The sequence below is a fragment of the Callithrix jacchus genome, chromosome 9, assembly GCF_049354715.1.
Source record: "Callithrix jacchus isolate 240 chromosome 9, calJac240_pri, whole genome shotgun sequence".
Lineage (NCBI taxonomy): Eukaryota > Metazoa > Chordata > Mammalia > Primates > Cebidae > Callithrix > Callithrix jacchus.
The window spans coordinates 117,236,974-117,245,231 of NC_133510.1; the positions used below are offsets into that span (position 1 = coordinate 117,236,974).

An 8,258-nucleotide genomic window follows, 5' to 3' on the forward strand; every position below is an offset into this window, starting at 1 on the left:
GAGGAATTGAGTCTAACCCCATAGGACAGGTTGTATGTGAGAATGTCATTCATCCCACGTGTTTTTGTTTTTCTTGTGTGTGTATTTTTCTCTGGTATAAAAAAGAGATGGAGGACTTTGGGGCAGAGATGGGCAAAGGCATGAATTTTGCAGTCAGGTGACCATGTTCTGATCTCAGTTCTGTCACCGTGGAACCTTAAGCAAGACACTCTTTGAGTGTCAGTTTCTTCATCTGCAAGATAGGGATAATATTTGACAGGATTACACATAAAGTGCCTGGCACAGTCTAGCCCTCAGTAAATAGTGGCCGGGGTCCGCATGTGTAAATACTTGCCTCTCAGCAGGAACTCTTTTTCTAATGATACCATTCTGATTTTCCTCTGGGAAACTGCCCTTCCCTCTACTTCCAGTCCAATGCCCAGATACAATGGGCATGTGATTTGGGATGGCCAATCACACCTCCTTCCTGTTTTAGGGTATGGTTTAGGTGCTGTGACTCCACCCCCAGCTACAATGGGCATGTGACTTAGGGTGGCCAATCACAGCTCCTTTCTGCCTTAGGGTGTGGTTTAGGCGCTGTGACTTCACCCACAGCTACTATGGGCATGTGATTCAGGATGGCCAATCATAGCTTCTTCCTACCTTAGGTTGGTTTAAGTGCTGTGGACTCCACCCCAAGCTACAAAGGTCATGTGACTGAGGATGGCCAATCACACCTCCTTCCTGACTTAGGGTGGTTTAGATGTTGTGACTTCACCTCCAGCTACAATGGGCATGTGACTCAGGATGGCCATTCACAGCTCCTTCCTACCTTAGAGCTTCACAGATGTCATGTGGCTACATGGGAACCAATGGGACAGATGCGTCATAGACTTTCACTGGCTTTTTCGATGGAAAAACATGCTCTCTTATTGGAGGTGAGAATGTAAGCCTGGATTTTCAAGCAGTCACTACTTTGGGAAAAGCAGGACTGAGGTCGAGTAAATGTAGGCAGAAAGAAAATAACACCCAGTCTTGAAAGAAAGTGAAAAAAAGACCCAATCTCTGGATCAAGCCATTCCTAAATCTACTGTGTTTAGCCAGTCAAATATATTTAGGGCGTCAGCTACTCTTAGGTTTTCTGTCACTTGGGATAGAACATTCTAACTAATACAATTATTATTGCCATTATTACTGCTATCGCTTGCCAATTACAGTAGCCAATTTTATTCCTATTATGTGAAAGTTCTTACTGAGATGGTGCCCTTTGGGATCTGTTATGCTAAGATTATATTATCCACCCAGCTTTTTAGTTTGTAACATTTGTGGTATTTCTTGTCTTCAGTATCGTTGCTACACCATAAACATGCCTAAGGACTCTGGTCTAACATGGCTAAGAAGGGAGGAGAAAGAGACATTTTCCTGCCAGGCAGATTCCCAAAATGCCCAGCCTCTTGGCAGGACCCCTAGAATATGATCAGTGGGGTGGCAAGCCCTGGTATCCCCAAAATACTTTGGGATAGGCATAGGGGCTATTTATGTTCCTGCAACTGAACAAGGCAACAACAGGAATAAGTGGTCTTAGACAAGCTTGTGCCGTAAAGGTCCCGAACCTTAGCTCACAGCTCACCTTCTAGTTATCTGCTGCCATGTAACAAATGGTCCCAAAAATTAATGGTGTAAAACAACAATTATTTTATTAAACTCACAGATTCCACGGGTCAGGAAGTCAGACAAGGCATGGTGGGTAATGAATTGTCTCTAGTCTGCGGAATCTGGGGCTTCAGCTTGGAAGACACATGGCTAGCAGTGACTTGAATAGTAGGGGCTCGGAGCATCTGAAGGCTTTTTTTTCCTTTGAGATGAAGTCTCGCTCTGTCGCCCAGGCTGGAGTGCAATGGCATGATCTAGGCTCACTGCATCGTCTGCCTCCACCTCCCAGGTTCAAGTGATTCTCCTGCCTCAGCCTCTCAAGTAGCTGGGATTGCAGGCGCCCACCACCATGCCCAGGTAATTTTTGTATTTTTAGTAGAGATGGAGTTTCACCATGTCAGTCAGGCTGGTTTCAAACTTCTGACCTCAGGTAATCCACCTGCCTCGTAACCATGTGTTTGGTGCCTGGGCTGGGATAGCTGAAATGCTAGGCTCAGCTGAAACTTACATGTGGACTCTTGTAGCTTGGGCTTCTCACAGCATGGCAGCTGGGTTCCAAGAGAGGATATCCCAAGAGGGAACATCTAGAGAAGATGCATTCCAAGAGAATGGGAAGGAAGCTGCAGAGGCTTTTCTGACTCAGCCTCAGAAATTACACTACGTCACTTCTACTGCATTTCATTGGTTATGCCTGGGTTGCTAAGACTAGCCCAGATTCAAGGGAAAGGAATTAGACTCCATCTCTTTGTGGGGAAGTGACAAGGTAACGTTGTGGAAGAGAATGATGAATGAGAAATATTATTGCAGGCACCTTTGGAAAATGCTATTAACCATGGTACCCAGGCCCTGCCATCACACCTGGGGTAGAGACAATACCCAATGTTTACTGAGAATTCACTAAGCAGCAAGCACAGAGCTCACCGGTTTGTATGCATGATCTCATTTCATTCTCACAACTCTATGAGGTAGCTATCATCTTTATACTCCTATAACAAGGAAGAATAAGAAAATGAAGAGGGTAAGTGACTTGCCCAAGGTCCCCCAGCTAGCAAATGAAGGAGCTGAGATTCAACCACAGGCTTGCATGAGCCTAGATACACCTAATAATGTGCTGTTTTGCCTACAACTTCCCTTTTCCTCTTCGACCCTATCCCCTCTTTGCCTGTCCTTTAGAAGTTCTTCTGTGTTTCAAGAAAGAGCCAGCTCTTTATTTTCACCTGATTTCACCAAGAAGCATGGAATTTAAAAGCATTGTCACTACTCTCATAGGTAAAGCAGGGAGTACAATCCCAATCTGACTGATGGGAAAACCAAGGGCCATAGAAGGAAAGTAACTTGCTAAGGTCACACTCAAGGTCATTGGCTCAAATTACTAATCGGTTTATGGGTTGCACATCACCCTTGAATAGTACCTTGACTGGGCCTCCTTGTGATATATGAGGGGAGGCTCGCTGCTGCCCTTTATGCCTCACCATGACCAGCTTTTCTCTTCTATCCCTGGTCCTGTTCGAGGATTCCCTCTGTCTCCAGTCGGGCTGCTCCCATGGCTGTCAGACATATAAATGATGGGTTCCTTGGCCTCTGTTTCTTCCCGTCTCTCCCAATCTCCTTTTCCTTTACCCCAATCCAGCTTTGGCCTCCAGAGCTATCTCATCTCCTTCCCAGTGGGGGATTATGGCATGTCCAGAGAGTGTCCAGCCCTGAGAACTGTTTACACTAGAGATTAGCATTTATCTCTATCCTTTCAACCTCTCTCCCCATGCTCAGCACTGCTGTCTACATTGAGGATGGAGGAGCAGCCCCCAGAGATGAGAGCCAGCCAGGCTGGGGCTACCTCCCTGGCATCTGTATCCCCTGAACCCTCTTTCCCACCATCTTTGGGATCAGTCCTCCTGTTCTTGTTCAATCTCTGAAAATCTTGGGGTTTCTGGATAAATGCCAGTGACCCCCTAAAAATGTAAGCCTGAACCTTCTTTTTGAAGAGAAGTTTTGCTTGTGGGTATTTGAGCCATGTAAGCCCTTTAACCCGGAAACTATACTAGGACTCTATTCTACAGGAACTCTCACATGTCTGTGCAAAGGTACAAGCATATTCAACAGTTTCAGTTGAAAGAATAAAAAATTAGGAAAAAACATATTTTCGTCAATGGAAAATAGCCTGAATAAACTCTGCTACATCCATACTCTGAACTAGTAGGCAGCCATTAAAGAAATGAGGTTATCTTGCATGTTCCAATCTGAGAAGATGTTCCGATTATACAGTGTTTTCTTTAGGGCCTCAGGAGGAAACTGGTGGCACATTTAAGCTGAGTCATTTAAAATGAGTTAAACAAAGGGTCTGTTTGTAAAGGTGTGAGTGAGGTTTAAAGAAACCAACAAGGGGCAGTGTAGCAACATGAGGGAGCTGTTACCACTGTAGGGCTGAGGCGGAAGAGGAGCTGGGGTATCTCATTAACCAAACCCAGCCAGAAACTAGAGAGCAAGGGAGTGTAATGCTGCAGTCCCCCCAGGGTGCAGAGCAGGGTAGAGAAAGGTAGAGATGGATATACATGGGCAGAAAGAATTCATCCAGCACACAAAGCTAAATGAAGAAAAAAAATAAAACCGTATTTGTGGGATATGTCTTTTACATAAAAACGTAAAAAGAGAAAAACCAATCCCCTAAACTGTATATCTACATGGATATATGGTGCAAAGGGACAAGTGTATTTATTTTAATATTATTTATTGAAAGAATGAAAAATTAGGAAAAAATATATTTGTCAATAGAAAATAGCCTAAACCAACACCCCAAAATATAAACCCATAGATATATCCATAGATATATCTGTATGAATATGTATCTATATGGATATATCTAGGGTATCTATCCATAGAGATATATTTATAGAAAATAGAAAATAGCCTGAACCAATTATCCAAACTACATATCCATGGACATATCTATGGATATATATCCATCTATCCATATAGATATATCCAGGGATATATAGTTTGGGGGTGGTTCAGGCTGTTTTCTATTGACAAAGATATATTTTGTCCTAATTTTTCATTCCTTCAACAAAGAACATTAAAATGAATATGCTTGTACCTTTTACAGACATGTGAGAGTTTCTGTAGAATAGGTTCCTAGTATAGTTTCTGGATTAAAGATCTGACACAGCTCAAATACCCACAAACTATTTATATATAGTTTGGTTGGGGGGGGTTGCTCATTATATATATAGATGTAGAGAAAAGGGACTGGGTGGATAAAGAACAAATTGTTACTGGTGGTTACTTTGGGAAAACAGAAGGACATGTAGAAAAAATTTCCTACTTCTGTATTATCTTTTTTAATATTATCTAAATTCATTATGGATAAAGTGCATCCTCTTTTATCTTCTGTTTCCTTCCTCCCTTCTGCTCTCAACTTGTGCCTGAACTCCCATGTGTTCTCTTCATATGGGCACTTGCTCATACCACAGGTGGCTAAAAATATTGAGTGGGGTGGGAGGGTCCTTCAAGGGACTTTGGGTGAGACTAGAAGGAAAGCCCAACAGCTGGGAGGGAGGCCTAATACCCTGGACTTCTAGAAAGTCCACTTCAATTCCATGCTCTACAGTCAACTGGGTAGCTTGCCTTGGGCAACTGGCTTCAGTCTTCTGGTCAAAGGTAATAATAACAGTATATGTATCTGGATGTTTACAAAGACACTACTTGAAAAATGCAATTGGCGCAGTGGCTTGCCAACACATCATGATGGTGCTCATGGTGTATCATGATGTTCATTTCTAATTTCCAGGAAATTAGCAGTTTCTAGAAGACGTTCGTATCCATCCTTTTGGCTTTAATGGAGGAAAAGATGTCCAAATCAGGCTGCTGCCAACACAGCACTCTCCCTTCCCTTTGTCTTTAAGTCCCCCATGTCCCAAGCTCTCCTGATCTCCTGCAGATTCAAAGGCCAGCGGGCAGAGGCTCACAGTGCGGCAGGCCCTAATTGGCCCCCTAGCTCCCACCCATCTGATAGGACGCAGCTGTCCATGGGGGCAGAAGGCACATTAGATAAGACAGTCAAACAAAGCCTACACTTTGTATATTTGATTTGTCTGACCTAATTCCCAGGCCCCACAGGAACAGGTTCAGGGCTGGGGATGGGGTGAAGAAGAGGGCATGGTTTCCATCTCTCCCCTGAGACTGTCCTGATCTTTCCTGGAATCTTGGCTGTTTCACTGGGAATGCCCATCCAAGAGCTCTGAATCTGCAGGCCAGTGCCATGAGTTCAGATGCTGATTGTGCCTCCATGTGACATTGTACAAGTTGAGTCACCTCTTCAAGACTCGATTTTCTCGGTAGGTAAAATGGGCCCAGTAATGGCCATCTTAGAACATAGATTATGTGAGTAAGATGTGTTTAGCAACAAGTCTGGTGGGATCTTTGTCATCCTGCATCCTTTTTTTTTTGCCATCTAGGGAGGAAAGTTAGGATAAATGGCTCTCTGGGGCCTGAATCCCTTTCAGTAGCCCTGTGAGCCCAATTAAGCCAGGCTGACAGCTTACTGATGTTTTCCTGCAGCCCTGTCATTGGATTGCCCAGGAAAGTCATGTGTGGCCTGATGCAGGTGGAAGTGAGGGCCATTGTCCAGGTCCAGGGGTATTCCTCTCTGAAATTCATCTGCTTCTGCCCCAAACTGATAAAGCCATAAGCAATGAAACATCATGAGCATGAGAGGGATCCATCATGCAAGAAAAAATAAGCACCATTCTCAGACCTGAAACTAGATGAAAGGAACTCAGAAAACACAAAAAATACATATACTCTGTATTTTTAGAAATGCATTTTGTGGGGTTAAAACATTTTCTTTCTTACAAGCTTAAAATGGCTTTTAAATGAGTTCTACTTTAACATTTTAAGAGTACCAGAAGGCTCATAAACACACAAATAATACAGGTGGTACCTGCCAGCACAGGTAGATTTATCACCTGTATCAAAAGAAGTTAATAAACAAAACACTGATCTTAGAAAGGAATAGAAACCTATGTATGTTCGCACCCCCAAGTCAGATTCCCATGTGCTTAAAAGTCGTGCAAACATATTATATTACAGTGAGTTATATCTTTTTTTAAAAAAAGAAAAGCTTATTTATCTTATTTATGAAATGTGTTTAGCCTCCATCGACTATAGAATGCCAAGTGCCTGAGGGCAGATTCACGGTTCATTTCCTTCACCTCTAGATCACCAGCACCTTGGACAGTGCCCGACACAATGTAGTTACTCAATAAATATTTCTTGTATGAAAAATAAATCATCTGCTTATGGGTCTGCCGTTTTCTTGAGCAATTATTGTGTCCTTCTGTATTTACTCTACCCAAGAGACTAAAGGAAGAGTGGCTCAGCTTTGAGCCTCCAGAATCAGGGATCGGCCACACAGCAGTGGTGTGACTTAAAGCAAGCAGTTTCACCTCTCTGAGCTTCAGGATTTGGTTTGAGTCTTATTGTGAAATAGAGCATCCATTCTAAAGAGTATAGCAAGTATAAACGAGCATTTTAAGGAGCAACGATAAAATGGACACCAATGCAACAGCATCTGAAGTATCTCAAATGTCCCTCAGGGCCCCTCCTTCTTTGCATTCTTCTCCCTCCCCACCCACATTGAGAAGGAACCGCTCTCCTGAATTTTTTTGTAACAATCATCCTCTTTTCTTTCTTGTTTTACTACACATCTCTGTCTCCTAACAATATGTGCCTTTCTTTTGCTTTTCTGCAGTTCACATATATGGAAACAGGCTTATGCATCCCTCTGTGAGTTATGTTTTGTCTCTACGTTTTGTCTTCAGGAGTCCCCCCCCCCCCCCGTTGAAACATGCAGCTGTAATTCATTCATTTTTCACTGTTGATTGGTGTTCCAGTATGTGGATATGCCGTACATTCATTGTCTATTTGACTGATGATAGACCTTTGGATTGATTCCCAGTCACTGCTTTACAAACGATGCTACTATGAGCATTGCCCTGTGTGTCTCCCAGAACACACACACAGAAGTGTCTCTCAGGCACATGCCTAGGCCTCAGATTGCTGGCTCATAGGGTGTGTGCATCATCAGCCTCAGCAGGTGAGGCCATCCTGTTCCCCAAGTGGATTGTATCCATTTACCACCCACCAGCACTGGTTGAGCCCCTTGTTCTTTCAGTCTCATCAATGCTTGCCGTTAGGGCTAGAGGTACTTTATCCATAAATTAGGTGTATTATCTCCTGCCTCAAATCCTTCCAGTACCAGTTTCATGAGAAAACACATGCCAAGGATGTGGTCCGTAGTAAGGCTGTGTTGAGCCCAAAATATTTCTCCAGGGGCTGCAGGAGTAGACTTTCCTGTACAAAAATTGTTGACCTAAGCTGCGTAAATGTTGGGTACCTGTCACTGGAGGCAATCAGGAACAATGCACACAGCAGATGAGCAAATATTAATTTAATTAATGAGGGAGGAGGATGGAATAAACAGAGGTCTCATTGGGGGGACCAGTGATTAATAAGAAGTACTGATCACCTTTTTTGGCCCTTAAATTGCTCTAAGATTGATAAGCATTATCTTATTGCTCCTTTGGACAGCCTTATGAGGTAGGTACCACCATAATATCCATGTGGCAGAC

General features: G+C 43.3%; 1 long non-coding RNA gene across 1 annotated transcript; it reads left to right on the forward strand.

Annotated features, from left to right (window-relative positions):
• Positions 1–627: 627 nt before the first annotated feature.
• On the forward strand, positions 628–7,217 carry LOC128928618 (uncharacterized). The gene is made up of 3 exons (XR_008473991.2): positions 628–917; positions 1,691–1,989; positions 2,157–7,217. It is a non-coding gene; the product is annotated as an uncharacterized LOC128928618 (long non-coding RNA).
• Positions 7,218–8,258: the final 1,041 nt, after the last annotated feature.